The sequence below is a fragment of the Candoia aspera genome, chromosome 5 (genome assembly GCF_035149785.1).
Source record: "Candoia aspera isolate rCanAsp1 chromosome 5, rCanAsp1.hap2, whole genome shotgun sequence".
Lineage (NCBI taxonomy): Eukaryota > Metazoa > Chordata > Lepidosauria > Squamata > Boidae > Candoia > Candoia aspera.
In genome coordinates this window covers 72,095,155-72,111,712 of record NC_086157.1, presented here as the reverse complement: position 1 = coordinate 72,111,712, position 16,558 = coordinate 72,095,155, and the positions used below count along the sequence as shown (strand labels likewise).

Sequence of the window (16,558 nt, the reverse complement as noted above, 5' to 3'; positions counted from 1 at the left end):
ATAGATGGTGTCGGTCACATGTGGAATGTTTTTGACTCATGGCTCCCTGGCAGCTTGAGCAGAAAACAACACAAAACAAAACTAGTTGTCTTCAGTGTACAGTACAAGGACCAGCATGGGAACCTTTAAATTTTGGTATGGGAACAAGATAAGAGAAAATATCATCAAGGTACCCTGTTCCTGTACATACTTGCCCATTATTTAACCTCATTTTCAGGGTAAGAATATTATACAGAGGCCAGAAAAGGAGTATTAAAACATAAACCAATGAAATTAAAGGTGTTATATATGAAAAAGAAAAGCTAACATAGCTTAAACTACTTTACAAGTGCTATTCACTATGCCTCCCCATACTTTTCTGTCCTTACAAATCATCCTTATTAACATATACATTCACTGCTTGATAGCTTGCCTTTTCTTTAAATTTCTCAGTTTTTTTTTTCTTTTCAGGATCTTGCTAACACTGTTCCACATGATTTTCCTCTAAATCCATAAACTTTTTCTTTATATATTACTTTTTGCAATTCAGCCCTCATTCAGTCTTTATAGGACCAAACCACTTCAACATACTTTCATATAATGAAGTTGGCCAAAGCACATTCTTATTTTCATTTCTTTCAACAAACGCACATTCTAACAGACCATGTACAACTCATTGACAGGATCAGGCTGCATTCTGATTCATCTTATATTTCAAGTCACAATCTTCCATAAGCCATATGGATGGGCCATTAGATATTGACCACTACCACCCATCGTGGCTTTGGTCAGTCAAGATAAGGTATAGTAATATAAGGTATATGTAAGGTAAGGTGTATGTTTAGATAAGGTGTGTGTTACCCTTAGTTGCACCTGTACCACATATAGCACACTGTAAGTAAAGACAATTACTGGTAAGTTTTGGCACCTTTTGGCTAGTATGGCACAAACACATCCATAGTCCAGTTTTATCCTAAACACACTGACAGTATTATGTGCATGGTAGGTTGCCTAATCTAGCGATTACTTTGCAAATCAACTGTGAGGAATGTGTAGTGTGCTGACATACTCAGAATATTGTTTTTGTAATATCCCTCAATGAAGAGTTCTAAGAACTCAAAGCTGTATCAATTCAGTTGGCCTAATAAAGGCATTATCTGTGTGGGTTTGCTATTTGGTTCAGAAGCTCTAGACCTTGCTAGTAAATGTGAATCAACGATCTTCAAGGTCTTGCTCGGTTTCAGCTTCCAACAGCCAAATACCATTGTGGCCACTTATTAGAAATGCTAGGAATTACAGTTGACCGTTGTCTAGAGTACCATTTCTTAATTAAACATCAGATGCATAACTAAATAATCTTTGGTAAATTTAAAAGGTGAAGGAAGCTGCTGTTTTGATAATCATATTAGACATATAGAGTTAACTGAACCAAGGAAGTTTCAAGTAACCCAGTTTTCTGAGATTAAATCACAAGCATTCTGCTTAGGTTGGGTTTCATCAATATGGTTATATTATGGCTAGCTAATTAGTAACTTGATGTATTGTACCAACATAGTCATTTTCCATTTCTCATTCATAACCCAAAAGCTGATCATCACAATTTTTTCCCCAAATCTGTAGCTTGTGCAAGGGAGGAATCGTCTTAAACAGTCAGGAATTGAAGGCTGCTTATCAGACAAGGGATAAGAAACATTAAGCTCTTGTTTCATGTGCTTCTTGGACCAAAGCTTATATCTGTTTTTCTGTATTGGTTTTTTATGGAAAGTTCTTAGAACTAGAGTTTTCTAGTATATGATCTCAGGCTGGTTGTCAAAGGTTATAGTATGGATTATTGCTAGAGAATAAGCATATAAAAACAAATTGGACAAATACTGATAGTAATTTAGTATAGATTGTAGATAATGGGAGACTTGGAAGTCTTGATACAGTATATGTTGCTATTCTGCCTGAAAGTGTACTGAGCTTCATCTTCTAAATAAAGCTTTTTTCTAATATGATGGTGGTTATTTCTTCTCTTGAACAAATGATGGATAAATCTGCATGTAATTAAGCACTTTTTTGGTTATACAGATGTGATCAAATAATGGAATGCAGTTGAGGGAGGTTTTTATAATTTGGCATCCAGATGTGTTAGAATTGCATATTTCAAAATTTCTAGCCAGTATGACCAATGCAGATGGAAAATTAACACTGCAAAATATTCTAACTACTGGATTACTGACAGTGACAGAAGATCAAGTGATTGTGTTGATTATCAGATTTAAACTTCATTCCCATTAATATCCTTTAGTACTTCCCTTTAATTTTTTAAAATAAAAGTATTAGAAGAGTAGCAATGTATTTAGGTATAATAGATGGTAGGGTAGTAAAACATGTCTATTTGAGGGAAGAAGTACTCTGGTGAGGAGAGTTAAGATAAAGAAGGAGGACTATATACTTCAAAGAAGAACATTTTTCAAAGCAGGTACTGTGCTAATCTTATAGCAAAAAGATCAAAGTGTTATAGCTTCTTAGAAACAAGATGTGTATTTTGAGCAGTTGTCTTAAATGAGAACATCTCTAAGAAAATGCTTTTTCCTTCCCTAGTGTGATCTTTTCAGACACAATTGGTTACAATTTCTGATTGTTAGTACCAGAGATGCTTTTAGTAATACATTTTGATATTATGTTTTACAAAAGTAGGTAGCAGCATATTTGAACACAGTTCTGAAAAGGACTTGCGGTCTTACTTTCTGGTGGTGCTAGACTAAGTGATGTTATTTATTATTTAGAGAGTGCATTTGCCACTTGTTCCTTTAACAGGTCTGGGTGGCTGAAGTTATCAGAATTAAAATTGTAGTTTCCAGTTACATGTTTGAAGATATCACAAGAAAGTAGGAGCTGTAGCAGGAAATGTTAGAGGTAGGAGAAATTACTCTGGGACTTTACACCTGCTCCCTGCTTCTCTGCTATTTAGCCTGCAGCATGTGTGGCCTTGAAGTGAACATCTCATTTGTCAGTTCAGAACCAGCTGAAGACCTTCTGTCCTTGGAGAGGTTCTTCTGATCTCTCAGAACAGTTGACAGTGGTATCCAAAATTGCTCGAGATATTTGAGAACAGGAGGCATGGCATTCCTATTCTCATGTAGATTTCATATGGTGTCTCTTTGGAGACAGTTGATCCTCTAAACAGGTCAATTGCATGGTGTATAGTCTGTTTCCAGTACTTTTCAGTATCTACATAAAGTTGCTGGAGATTATAAGGTAATTTGGACCTGCATGCTATCAGTATTCTGAAGACACCAAGATCTATTTTTCTATTACATTTTCATGAAACAATGTGGTTTCCATGAATGCATGCCTGCACTCAGTAGTGGACGAGATGAGGAATAGTAAATTGAAATTGAATCCAGACAAAATGGAAGTACTCCAGGGGCAGGGTAGGTCATTACTTCAGAGAGTAGATAGTTCTGTCTATTCTGAATTGGATCATACTGTCCAAGAAGGAGCAGGTATACAGTTTGTGGGTACTTCTGAACTAAAATTTATTTCTGATTTCCCAGTCTCAGGCCACATGCAAAAGTGTCTTTGTGGGTTAATATACAGCTGCCTTTCTGGAAGACAACAATCTTAAAATAGTGGGGCATATGCGGATAACCTGCAGACCTGACTATAGTAATGGGCTGTGTGTGGGGATGTTTCTTTGTTTCTAGTCTGGAATCTTCAACTAGTACAAAACTGTCCAGCCAAGTTGGTCTTAGGTGAACAAAAAGACCATATACCAGTCCCTTTCTGGACAAAAAACAGATTGCTGGGCATTATCATTAAAACCCTGCATAGCTTAGGTTCAAGCTATTTGAGATAACTCTGCCTTCTCTATGAACCTCCATGCTTTTTGAGATCATCTGAGAATGTTCACAAATAGCTTCTGTGAGGTTATCTGGTAGCAACATAGCCTTCTCTGTTATAGTCCCAGCTCTTTGTAATGGACACTGCAGAGTTAAGGAACCTAACATTTTTTATTAATGTTTTAAAAGACTATTAAGCATTTTTTGTATAGCATTTCAATGTCAGTTTTAACTATTGATTTAAAAATATTAATTATACTCTTTTTTACTTGTTTACTTTAATTGCTGTCTGCTTGTAATAGTTCAGTTTTACATTTGTTTTCTGTGTAAACCAGAGAGAGTTGGATAGACAGCAAAATAATGTGTTAACTAAATAAATAAAATTTTTAAATGCAAAATAATGCAGGACTTTTATGAAATTCTTTATTCAGTGATTTAATATTGCTGTTTTCAGTTAAAAACATGTCATGGGCTGTAACTCTAAATCCTTTTGGCAGCAAGTCCTATTAAGAAGAGTGAGATTGCCTTTCATCTAAATGGATATAGATACAAAATTTATTGTAGAATAAAACATGTCATTTAAAATATATATTGGTATAGAAACCTGTTCAGACAGATATATATCTGTAGTTTTACATGTATGTATGTATGTAAAACTATGGAATTAAAAAGACATAAAACATAAGTATCATCTTTGACATATCTGTGCAAATCTGTTTTTATTATATATGGTACTGGTGGTATTTATTCATTATAACAAAGCATGTTTAGAGCAACTTTCTCAAAAACTGGACTAGTCCATCATTAAATTATAAAATTGAATTCTCACTTTAGAAGAAACTGATTTTCAGATTTGTGTCTCAAAAGTGAAATCAGGAAACCAGTGCTGGGGCGGGGAGGGGGGGAGTAAAAGTAAACTAAACTCCTGTTTCTTCCAATTGGAAATAATGGGAATGAGATAGAGAAGCAGTTTACCATTGATGACTTTTAGATATGGTGTGATGGTTGTTATGAAATAAATGCTAGAATGAAGCATGTTTTCAGCTACAGTAGAAAAAAATCTTACAGCATGTTTTTATCGTAACTTGTCCTAACAGTTGTTGTTATACAACAAAAAAAAAAAGGGGGGGGGTGGGCAGCCTATGGTCCCAAAGCCCTGAAACCATTTTTTAAAAATGTATTTGTGTCCCTGAAGCTTCTTTGATTATGCAGCTGAGTTTTGGCACAGTTGTGGAAAACAGGAACTGTAATTTGTCATCTTATAAGGCAAAAACAACAACAACCACAAAGCTTTAACATAAGTCGATAAATAAACTTAGTATAGATCCTGTTGGAAAAGTTGCAGAACTTATTTGTGCATACTAATATTACGTTCTGATCTCTTTCATTCTCTATCTCTTACTTGACGTGACCTTGTTAGTTTGTAATAGGATACCATTCTCTAGTTTATTATATGAATGTTTCAATAAAAAAGGTCTTCCTGCCTTAGAAGAAGTGATTGATTGATTGTCCCCAAGAAAACATTTCTGGATCCAGAGGCACTTCAGAACTATCACCTATTGTAAATATATTTCTCTTGGTCAAGGCATGTGAGAGAAGAATGGCCATATAACTTTATGTGTTTGTGGAGGATATGAATAATCTGGACCCACTGCAATCAGGCTTCAGCCCTGAAAAATTACCTGCACAAGCTTTTTGTTTTTTAAGGAGGAGGAATGTAACTCTGTTCATCCTCTTAGATCTCACAACACTTTTTGAGATCATTGGCCATGCTTCCTGCTGAGTTGACTCTCAGGGCTACAGTAGGCAATACTGTTCTTCAGTGCTTTAGTTCCTAACTTTCAGGCTGGCTATGAGAATGGCTTTAGGTGGCTTTGCCTGCTCAGACTTGCTAGAATGGTGTGCAAATGTGGTTTATCCCTATGTGTCTCTTGGATCAAGAAGGATGCGTGAAGGTAGATATCTGACCTGGATGGGATTGCATGTTTTTTTTACTCTTACATTGGCAGTCATAGCCTGGCAAGATATATTGTTTTTCTCTCTGTCTGTCAAGTGACCCTTTGTTAAATGTTATTTGCTATTTTGTTTTATAGTTCATATTTTTTTGAAAAAATGGTTGCATTATTTTATCTTGATAGTATGGATTGCAACCTACCACAATATCTCTGGTTAGTGGGTGGACTTTAAATATTTTATATGAATCAATACATCTGAATAAAAAAGGAAACAATGTGGTTTTATTGCTTGAACTGCTGTATTTGTATGCATAAATGTAAAACCTAATATAAAGTTGCAAGCTACTCAAATAACAGATACTTGAATGAGTCATCACATTCTTTGTCCTCTAGATGCTGTTTATTGGTGGCTTAACTATTGTAGAGATGTTGATCACTATATTTGGTATGGGAGATAGCAAATATTTGTCTGTGTTGTCACCAATAACTGAGCTTAACTTGATGACACCCTTAACTGAATAGAAATGCTCTTTAAAATAAATCTGTTGAGCTTTGAATGCATATAGCTGAACTGAGACACATTTATGTCTAGGTCACAAATGATAACTGATACAGCTGGTTCAAAAGCAGAATGAAAAAAAAAACACAAATTTGCCATTATTATTTTATTATTGTTGGAAAAAAGAAAAGAAATACATCTTATTACTGTACTTTGCTTTCCTGTTAATATAAATCCCTGTTGAGTGCTCTCTGTGACTGATTGGTTACAGCATCATAGTAACTTACCAAAACATGTGCTTGCTCTCTGATTCCACTGAAGGACAGATTTCATAAGAATAATAATCTCCTTACCTCTTTTCAATTCAATTCAATCAATCAATCAATTCAATCAATTTATTTATAAAAAGAGAACATGCCTGAATGGAAGAGTAAACATCCAGTCTTAAAACTAAACTAAAAGGAGCTCCATAACCACCCTATCCCAAGGCTTGGGACAATAACCACATTTTTAGTTTCTGAAATGCCATAAGGATGGGAGATGCATGAATCTTTATGGAGATATCATTCCAGGTGGCAGGAATTGCAACAGAATATATATGCCTCCTGGGTCTTGTAAGATGACACTACTTGATGGAAAGGACATGGAGTGCTGCTTGATCCTACTGGATGGACAGAAAAAAATGGAGATAACGGATCCCTCAGATAGCTAGGCCTTATGCTGTCAAGGGCTTTAAAGGTGATAACTAGCACCCTGGAAGCCAACTGGCAATCAGTGCAATTTATGAAGCAGTGGGGTCACATTAGCATAATGTACCACTCCGATCACTTTATCTGGGATTAGCTGTATCTTCTGAATAGTCTTTGAGGGCAGCCCCCTATAGAGCACATTACAGAATTCCAATTGACCAGGGCATCAGTGACTGTCTGAAGAGCCTTCCAGTCCAGAAAAGGGTGCAATTGGAATACCAGATGTACTTAAAACAAGCTTGGATTGAACTATTCAGGTTAATTGGTTTTACTCTTTGTTTCCTAGGCTGGACTCCTCCTGTCTGAATGTTTTTTTGTTTTGTTTTGTTATGTTGCCAAGTGGTCTGAGCTATAGACTTGTTTTATTTGTGTTGTTTATTTACCACCTCAATTCTCACAGACCACATTAGTTACAGATACTAAAATAGCAATAAAACAAAATTACATTTTAGAATTAAATAACAAAATTTTAACAGTCAATAATATATATGTACTGTCAGCCCTTTAAGTAGGTCAGGCCAGGAAACAGATACTGCAAGAACTATTGGAATTCTACTTTATTGTTATAGGGTATAATAACAGAATCTTGGAAGCCTGTCAGATATTGTCTCTTCTCTCTCACATACAAAAGAGAGTCAAGGCAGGAAAATCTTGAGTTTTTTTCTAACATACTCCCTCTTTAACCACTTCTGAGGAAGGCTGTGAAACTTTTCCAAGCTTCCTTTTGATATAACTGTGACATTTTGACTATAGGAAGAGTCCAGCCTGATAATTTAATGTGCCCAACATATTCTCCACTGAATGAAAGCCTTCATACATTAAGTGATAATGTATTTTTTTATTTAGGGTAAGGATGAGCAATTTTTTATACATTCTAGATGCCAACTTTTTGTAAGGGGGGAAAAGCCTCTAAAAGCCGAAGCTTCTCAAACTTTCAAATAATTTCTGTGACCATCTACTAATGATGGGATTAGAGTTCAGCAAAAATAAATATACCACTTAGCTTTATTAATTATATTTTAATCTTTATAAAACAATATCAGACCTTGTATGTTTACAGAATAAAACCCTTTACTGGAAATAAACAATCAACTAAACCATATTTAACTTATTTTTGCATAATTCCTGAAATTTAGTTTTATTTTTGAGACAGCCATTCTAATTTCTTGCTCTATTTTTATTTTGTATAAATATTCACTATTTATACCACCAACTTCAGAAATATTCTGACTTTGAAGTTAGCTTGTCCAAACAGAGAAGGAGTGAGTTCTGATAGCAGTCCAGCTTTAGGTATGCATGCCATGAGTTTGTACACCGAAAGCCTGAGTCCTGTAAGAATCTGCTTCAGAATTTTCTGTACCCTTTCTTGGACAAGCTGACAGTGGGCGTATCGAGGTAGAATGGAAGTGAATTCTGACAGGGCTCCAGCTTTGTATGTCCAAACCCTCCTAAGTTGTGGCCCACTTCAAATTTGCTTCTGATCCCGGAGAGTCATAAGCCGCAGTTGAGATCCCTTTCCACGGAGAATATGAGAATAGTAGTGTGACATCACTGGGGGAAGTGGGGATTATTTTTTTTTTTAGCAGGTGGGGTTTTATTTTACAGCAAAACAAGTGTATTAAAAAAAAACAAACCTTGCACTTGCCTATTTTAGGACTTTTTTTTTTTAATGAACAATCATTCAAGCATTTTATCTTTCAGTGTTGTTACCCTGAATCTGCCAATTTCTTGATCTAGGTCTCTTGGCAAAATATAATATCTTTGTTTTCTAGTAGTTAATCTGGAGGTGATTATCAAGGCAATATGGCATGGGCTTTCAGTGCTCTCCTAAGACTACTCTGAGATTGAGATAGAATCACTGCATTATCAGTATGTAACAGGCATGGCAGCCACTTATCATCTTGCTTAGGTAAAACAATAATTGTGCAGTGTGGGCCAATACACATTGCACAACCCTGCTTAATATTTACCTGTGTAGGAACAAGGTTTGGAAGCTGCCCCTTTGGATTGCATTTTATATGCTGGCCTGTATTTCCATGTAACTTATAGATAAGGCAGGGGCAAACATCTGTCTGTAGCCTTGAGCTTTTCCCATAGGATCTCCCCAGAAATGGAATCAAATGGGTTACTAATTTGCATGATCTGCCCTGCCAACATAGCTTGCAGTAGCTTTGCCAGCTTTCATATAATTATCAGATGTTTAATCTTGGCAGCCCAAAGAACTGGCAACGTCAAGAAGGAGCCCTCAAATACACTTATGGGTATCATAGGCTTATCAGGAGTGTTATAAAGTGATAAAAAGGGGGACTTCCAACATTGTGTCAGGAATATGGAAAAACTGCTATGGTGATGTTGAATCTAAGAACTTGGAACTAGTATGCCAAAATAGGGATAAATCCTAAATTACGTTATTGAATTGCTGCCAGATAAGCCCCTGAGCATATCTCTTTTTAAACCTCAGAAGAAAATGATAGCCTCTTTTCATTTTCAAAGTTATTGGGAGCATGAGGTGGCTGTGTAATATGCAGTAAGTGTAAATTGTATAAATCCAGGCATTGGTTTTTAAAACTCTTTGAATGCAGTCAGTTGTGATGTATTTAATAAACCATGAGTTAACACAATCACATTTTAGCATGAAACTACCCTGGTACTTCAAGATTTGCAATATGTATTTACTTTGTGATCCCAGGTTTTATGTAATTTTTTAAACAGTACTTAATGTCTGTTTATCTTTAAAAGTTATTTTTATAAAAAATATACATTTGTCTTCTAATTGGATTTTGACTGGTATATTGGCAATGTCAGAGAATTGTTTGAATGTGGCTGTTCTACTCAGATTTCCAATATTTCTTGTGCAATTATTTATTTGATTTATATTCTGCCTTTTTTGTACAGAGCTCAAGGCAGTGTACTCAGTGCTCTTTCCTGTTAACTCCCAAAACAACAACCTGTGTGGTAGCTTGGGCTAAGAGAGTGTGACTGACTCAAAGTCACCCAGTGAACTCCCTAGGCTGAGGGTAGACTGGAAATGAAGTCTCCCTATTCCTAGTCCAACACCTTAATCCAGTGTTCTCAACCTTGGCAGCTTTCAGATGTGTGGAGTTCAACTCCCAGAATTCCCCAGCCAGCACACTGCCTTAATCGGTAGATTACACTGATTCTCTCATTGAGGCATGGATTGTGAATATGTCATCATAAAGGTGCTTTGAAAAGGAACTTTTTACTTTGGGATAAAAAAATATGTTGCTTAGTTTGTTGGAACACCTGATTCTGGATTAAATGCTTCCATAGGAAGTTGGTTTGTTTTGTTTAATCTGTTTTTAATATACATTTATGAATCTAATAATATCTAAAATCTGCATTTATTTACATAATTTTTTTAGTAAAATTTCTCCCCAAAAATTGTCCTGATTTTGTGAACTGCCCTAATAATTTAAAATAAAATTCCAAGGGTGAAATGAAATCTTCATGCATGTACATGTATGCTGCCTTATAAAAGCCTTTTGCACAAGATTCTTACCTGAAGAACAGGTTACTTATACAACAGAATATATAACATGGATTTTAGCGAAGTTTCACCAAAGGAGGTTTCTCCTCCTTTCACCAGGAGACCATCTCTAAATTTGGAATAAAAAAAAAATGATATTTATAGGAAATAATATACAAAAGATTAAGATGTACAAAGAAATGAATATGGCTGGCTTAAGAGGAACTTCCTTCTGAATAAATATGCCTAGTATTGGATGCTTGTGCTGCATTCCCATAAATATTTATTTAAAGGAAATATTAATGAGTTCTATAGGATCTGCACTTAGTACGAGTGCAACAACCACAACATAATGGAACACAGGAAGTAGATATATAAAGTAACAGCATAAGAGTGGGGCAGAATAATATTTCCTTAATATTCATTTTGCCTGATTAAGAATTCTAGGCTTCTTGAAAACTTGCATATTTGTTTAAATCATTTTGGTTGGTCTTAAAAGAATTTTGGATTAAAAAAAACAAAAACAAAACTGAAATGTTCCTTAAGTTTGTGCTTTAGTCTTTTACCTTGGCAGTAGTATGTTATTAATTCATATTTCACTAGAGGCAGCAAATATTATAAACAAAAAAACAGAGTTTTGAGTTTAAATATGGCTTTATATTATATAGAGTTGTTTTCTGAGTGCCTAGTGTATGAATTAGAATTATTGAGTTGAAAGGATCCTTAGAGGTCATCTAGTCTATCCACCTGGTCAGTGCAGGATCTTCTAGAGCAGGAAGATGTTGTGTTTAACTTTGTTCCATGTAGAGGTTGCACCATCTGCTGTTCAATTATGTTTTCATTAAAACACACAATTTGACGGGGTGCCTAAACTCTTGCATATAGCAGTATCTCACACACATACACTACCCCCCCAAAAAAAATCACATAGCCAAATTTGCTGTCTAATCAAGTGATGATGAGGCTGTGAGCCACTGTATTTAGATTGCCCGATCCAAGTAAGGCTGCAACTGGTGCACCAGCTGAAACTGGGCAAAGACCTCCCTGGTCATGGCCCCCACTTGCTGATCCAGCTGGACTTGAGAATCCAGGATGATACCCAAGTTTCAGACCTGTTCCTTCAAGGACAGTGCAACCCTGTCCTGACACAAAATTGGGCATAGAGGAGTAATGAGCCTATTCTTTTCCATTAATTCCCATAGCTTCCAGATAGCAGCATCTCTAGCATTGTCCAGGGTCACAATGTACAGTTGGGTATCATCTGCAAATTAATGGTACTGAACTCCAAACTACCACATCACCTCTCCCATATAGATGTTATATAATAGGGAAGAGTACTGATCCCTATGGCATTCCACAATGAAGCAGCCACTTTGCTGATTTTTCACTCCCAACCACTACCATCTCCAACTGTCATCTGAGAAAGGAGCAGAATGACTATAAAATAGTGCCTCCAATCCCCAATCTCCACAACTGGGTACCATAGCTGATAGTACTTAAGACCATGGAGATGTCCAAAAGCACCAGAACAGAAATATTACCCCTATCCAAATCCCAACACAGGTAATCAACTAGAGCAACCAGTGCTCTCACTGTCCCATGCCCAGGTCTCTACAGCCTATCTGAACATATAGGCACTCACACCTAGCCAACTCCAGAACAGCGATCCTGGCCACAGCTAAGGTGTCATGACAGATCCCACCTCTCTGGCTGTGGCACCCAAATTGGTACAGGATCTGAAACCCATATGGACAGGTTTCTGAGAAGGTGACCTCACTACCTTTCCTCAGCTAGATCTCAGTAATATATACCAGCCTTGCCCATTTGTCCACCACAAGGTCATGGATGGATCTGGTCTTATTACAGACAAACCTAGCATTAACCAGCACCAATTTGAGACCAGGTGGCCCAACGGTCCAGCCACTGAAGCCCCAAATAGAAGCAGCAGAGGTGAAAGAAGGGACTGCCACCAAACTGGAGGCTTCTCTTCATATAATGTTTCTTCTATTAAAATGGATTTCAGAGTGTTAAAATAACATACCGACATACAGTACCAGCTAATCTGAATATTGAAATTGGCTGAGGAACCCTGATATTGATTTCATTGTATCTTGTATCACTAGGGCAAGTGATGAGGTAAGAAGGTGGGTATTACCTGTGCACAAAGAGAGGAAAGAGAATGTGCAAGATGATTGATATTTTTTTTAAAAAAACATGAATATTTATACTTTGTTATATATTGTAAATCCACAGGAAATTTTCATTTTCCCAATATGCACAAACTGTCCTACCAAAAAACACTTTGTTCCTTGAAACCATATCAGTGAACTTGGATTTCATAAAGTGTATAGCTGAATGCACAAATAACTGCATTTTAAAGTTCAATCATAGTAGTCCTTGGAATTTTAATATAAGTACTATGTAAAGTACAGCAAAGGTCATGTTAATAAGACATAGGACATTTCTTGGGTTAGTGGCTATATGAAGAATTTTACTTTGAATCCAAGATGAAGAGGGTTTTAACACATTAATTTTGTGAAAAAATAATGGAAACTTATAATCTGTAAGAATATAAATGTTATTGTACTATATTAAGAAAAAATGTTAAAATGGTAGCATGGAGTTGGATGGGAATGTTCACACATAAATGGATGTCACTTGGACCTAAAGTATTTGTCTGATTTATTGAATCATTTTATCTGTAAAAGACATTGATTTCTGTATAGATTGTAACTACCAAATATTATATTATATTATTATATTATACTCTCACATTCATTTATTGTTTTTTCTTTTGCTCGGTGATCAGGAAAGTTAAAATATGCTTGAATTTAAAATATTGTCAAAAGGACCTTAGTTTTCTCAGTAAAGGTTACTGACATCTTATTCTCCTCCTTAATGTTCTTCCTCCTCTTCTGTGCTGCAGATGACTTTCATTGGTGACATTATCACCTTTTTGTCACAAAATCTTAGCAAATTGATACCAGTACTATATATACCTTGGCAAGGTTATTTAAATAGCAATTCCAAGAGCTTTGCAGTTGGACCAGAGGAACTATCTCACATATATAGAATGTATATGGAAGACTTGGAAGACTGACAAATTGAACTAACCACTTAAATATGTGTTGTATTATATGCTGATGTGTCGGGATCTCTACTGATCAATTATCTTGTGGATGGATGTGATTAATTAATTGATCTACTACATACAGTCATTTTTATTCCTTACTCTTAATGATGACTTAAGCTCCTGTTGGGCTTCAGTGATGCTATTAAAGCATTCAGAAGATATTGGCAGGGTTCACTTGGCTGTACTTGCTCTGATTTATCCTTAGGGTAGCAGGAATCCATAGTGATTAATCTTTGTGATACTCCAATGTTTTATAAGAAAACATCTTCATTAGCAAAAATAAATTGCAAGTAAAAGAAGGCATTTTTTGTTTTTAACAGAATCTTTGGATTTTGATTTATCCTGGTAGCTTCTCATTTTTAACAAGGCATGTAATTAAACATGGCATTGGATTTAGACTTTTTCTTCTCTAAATCCCCTGAATGTATTTATGGAATTCTTGAGATATATTTGAGTGCCATATAACGTGGAGTAGAAACTGGAGATCAAAAGCAATTCCTTTGGAGTCCATTAGCATTAATTTATTACACCTAATAAAGGTTAAAAAAAACAGAGAAATGGGGGAAATAATAGTGTTGAAATATACAATCACATTTGTAGGAATGATGTTTTAAAAGATTAAATTAATACATTGCAAATATTGTAATGTTTTAAAGATGAAAATACCTATTTCATTAGATGAAAATTAAATCAGGCTTACATTTCATAAAGTTTAAATATGGATTGAGCTTGACACTAATGTGACCTTATTCTAATATACATGGTGATTTAAGTAATATGTAATAGATTTCTTGTTGACTTACTTAGATCTCAGGTTATAAATCTAAAACCAATGTTTCTGCTAGCCTTTTATAGAAATCTAGAGATAGTAGTGATAACACACTCTTCCTAAAATAGTGTGACAAACCTAGATCCTCAATCATATAGCGGCTTGGCACCCATTCTAACAAAAGGCCTGAGGAAACAGCCAGGTTTTCAAAGACTTCTTGAACATCCTCAGGATGGGAAATGATATGAATTTCTAGGGGATGCTGGACCATGTGCTGGCGCCACAACAGTGAAGACATGCTTCCTGGGTCCTGGTAGATTACATTGTTTAATTGAAGGCACCTGAAGTGTACTGACTCTGCCTGATCGTACAGGACAGGAAACCAAGAATAAAGAATATGTTTTGAGGAAGAAAAGACAATTTTTTATTGGTAGAAGAAGAGACAGCGGAAAGCAAAAGAATCAACTCTTTAATAGTGTTAGGCTATGTTATTTTGCACTGCTAGCTTTGTTGTGATATAAACTGGCCTAGTTCCTTTTGAATTAAAAAAAGGGGGGGTAGGAGTAAAGTTGTAAACATTGATCAGAAACCATTGTTCTCATCTAACTGGCTTTTATTTTGCAGGATGCTAGCTTTTGTTTTGTTTTAAATAAAAGTTGTCTTAAAAACAAACAAATGGCCAACAAAAGAACTGTTCATAGAAAAATTAGTCACAGTGGGCACCACCTGATGTACTCCTGACTTAAGGTTCTTCAGGAATAATAATATCATCATCATCATCATCATCAAAGCAACTTTGCAAATAAGTCTTCCTTGGATATTTCAGTTTCACTTGATAACAGATTAATATAATAATTGATTTGGCAACGTTGCCTATTTTAGTTGGCAGTGAAGTTTTAAAGAACAAATAAAGATGGTAAGATTATGACATAAAATATTACAGGTTGCAACTGTTATTTGTGTTTAATATTATCACTAGCTATTGTGACATGGTAATAACAGTTTATCACAAAACCTAGTATAAAAATACCAGTTGATTTTTTTATTCTTCAATATTCACCTTCAGTGTAAAAAAAAAAAAGCATTGGTAAATAATGTATGACTATAATATTATTTCACAGAAGAAACTAATTATCTTCTTCCGTAGAACAGATCATTACTTACTGTGCTGATAGCAATAGTCAATTATGTGTATGTATGTGTATGGAGGGAAAGTATTAGGGTAGTATTTTCTCTACTTACATGAAAATACATATGAATGTATTATTTCCACTTAATACTGATTACTCATTGGAAACCTATTTTCAGAGTTTTATTATCATAAGCAAATTATTAATTCCCTACTCTGACCTCATTGCAAGATGGGCCAATAGGTATTGGATTTAAACAAAAAATGTATGCTGGTCTTCATGCCCGTAGAACCTACCAGTCTGTCCTTACTCATGACACAGTCTGCTTCCACCTGCCCTTCCTTGGGTTCAGCTACATATATACAGTGAGCACTTACGAGCAATCTAGATCTGCAAAGCTTTAAAGTATTCCACAACATCCTACCAGTCCAATTATAAGTAAAGACTTACTGGGGGGTGGGGGAGAATATTGGAATGGTATTTCATCTTTGGCCTTAGGTGGCTTAGTGAGTTAGGGCCTTTGGGAACAGATAGACATAACCAGGAACAGGAGCAAAAGGCATTTGCCTGGATTTTACGTTGTTCGATAGTGTAATATTGATCATACCTGTTTCTCTTTCTAGTAAACAGACAATAGTACCTGTAGGCAGAGAAAGAAGAATCAGTGGGGATTTATTATAGTCAGAAATGAACAAAGAAGTGGCAACATTCCTGTTAATCAGCTGTGTGCATTTGTACAGTATTTGTAAAAAAAAAAAAAAAAAAACAACTTGAGATTCTACAACTTTCATCTTGACCCTGTCAAGATGTCAGTCTAGCAGAATACTATTATTAATGGGATATTTCTCATCTATTTTAAAAGCTAGAATGCAAATCAAGAATTACAATGCAAATGCAAAGCAGTCTTTCCTGTAATTCTAATGTGAAGGTGAAATCGTCTAAAACATGGCCCACTTTAACCTCTGAGATTGTTCAGTGTTGTTGAGACGGGGTTTAGTAACTCTTTCTCTGCCAGAAATGCGTCTTGTCT

At 35.5% G+C, this 16,558-nt stretch overlaps 1 protein-coding gene across 3 annotated transcripts in view; it reads left to right on the top strand.

The window, feature by feature from the left end:
• Nucleotides 1–16,558, top strand: part of GBE1 (1,4-alpha-glucan branching enzyme 1) — a 160,499-nt gene that overhangs the window by 811 nt on the left and 143,130 nt on the right. The gene's annotated exons all lie outside the window — the stretch shown is intronic.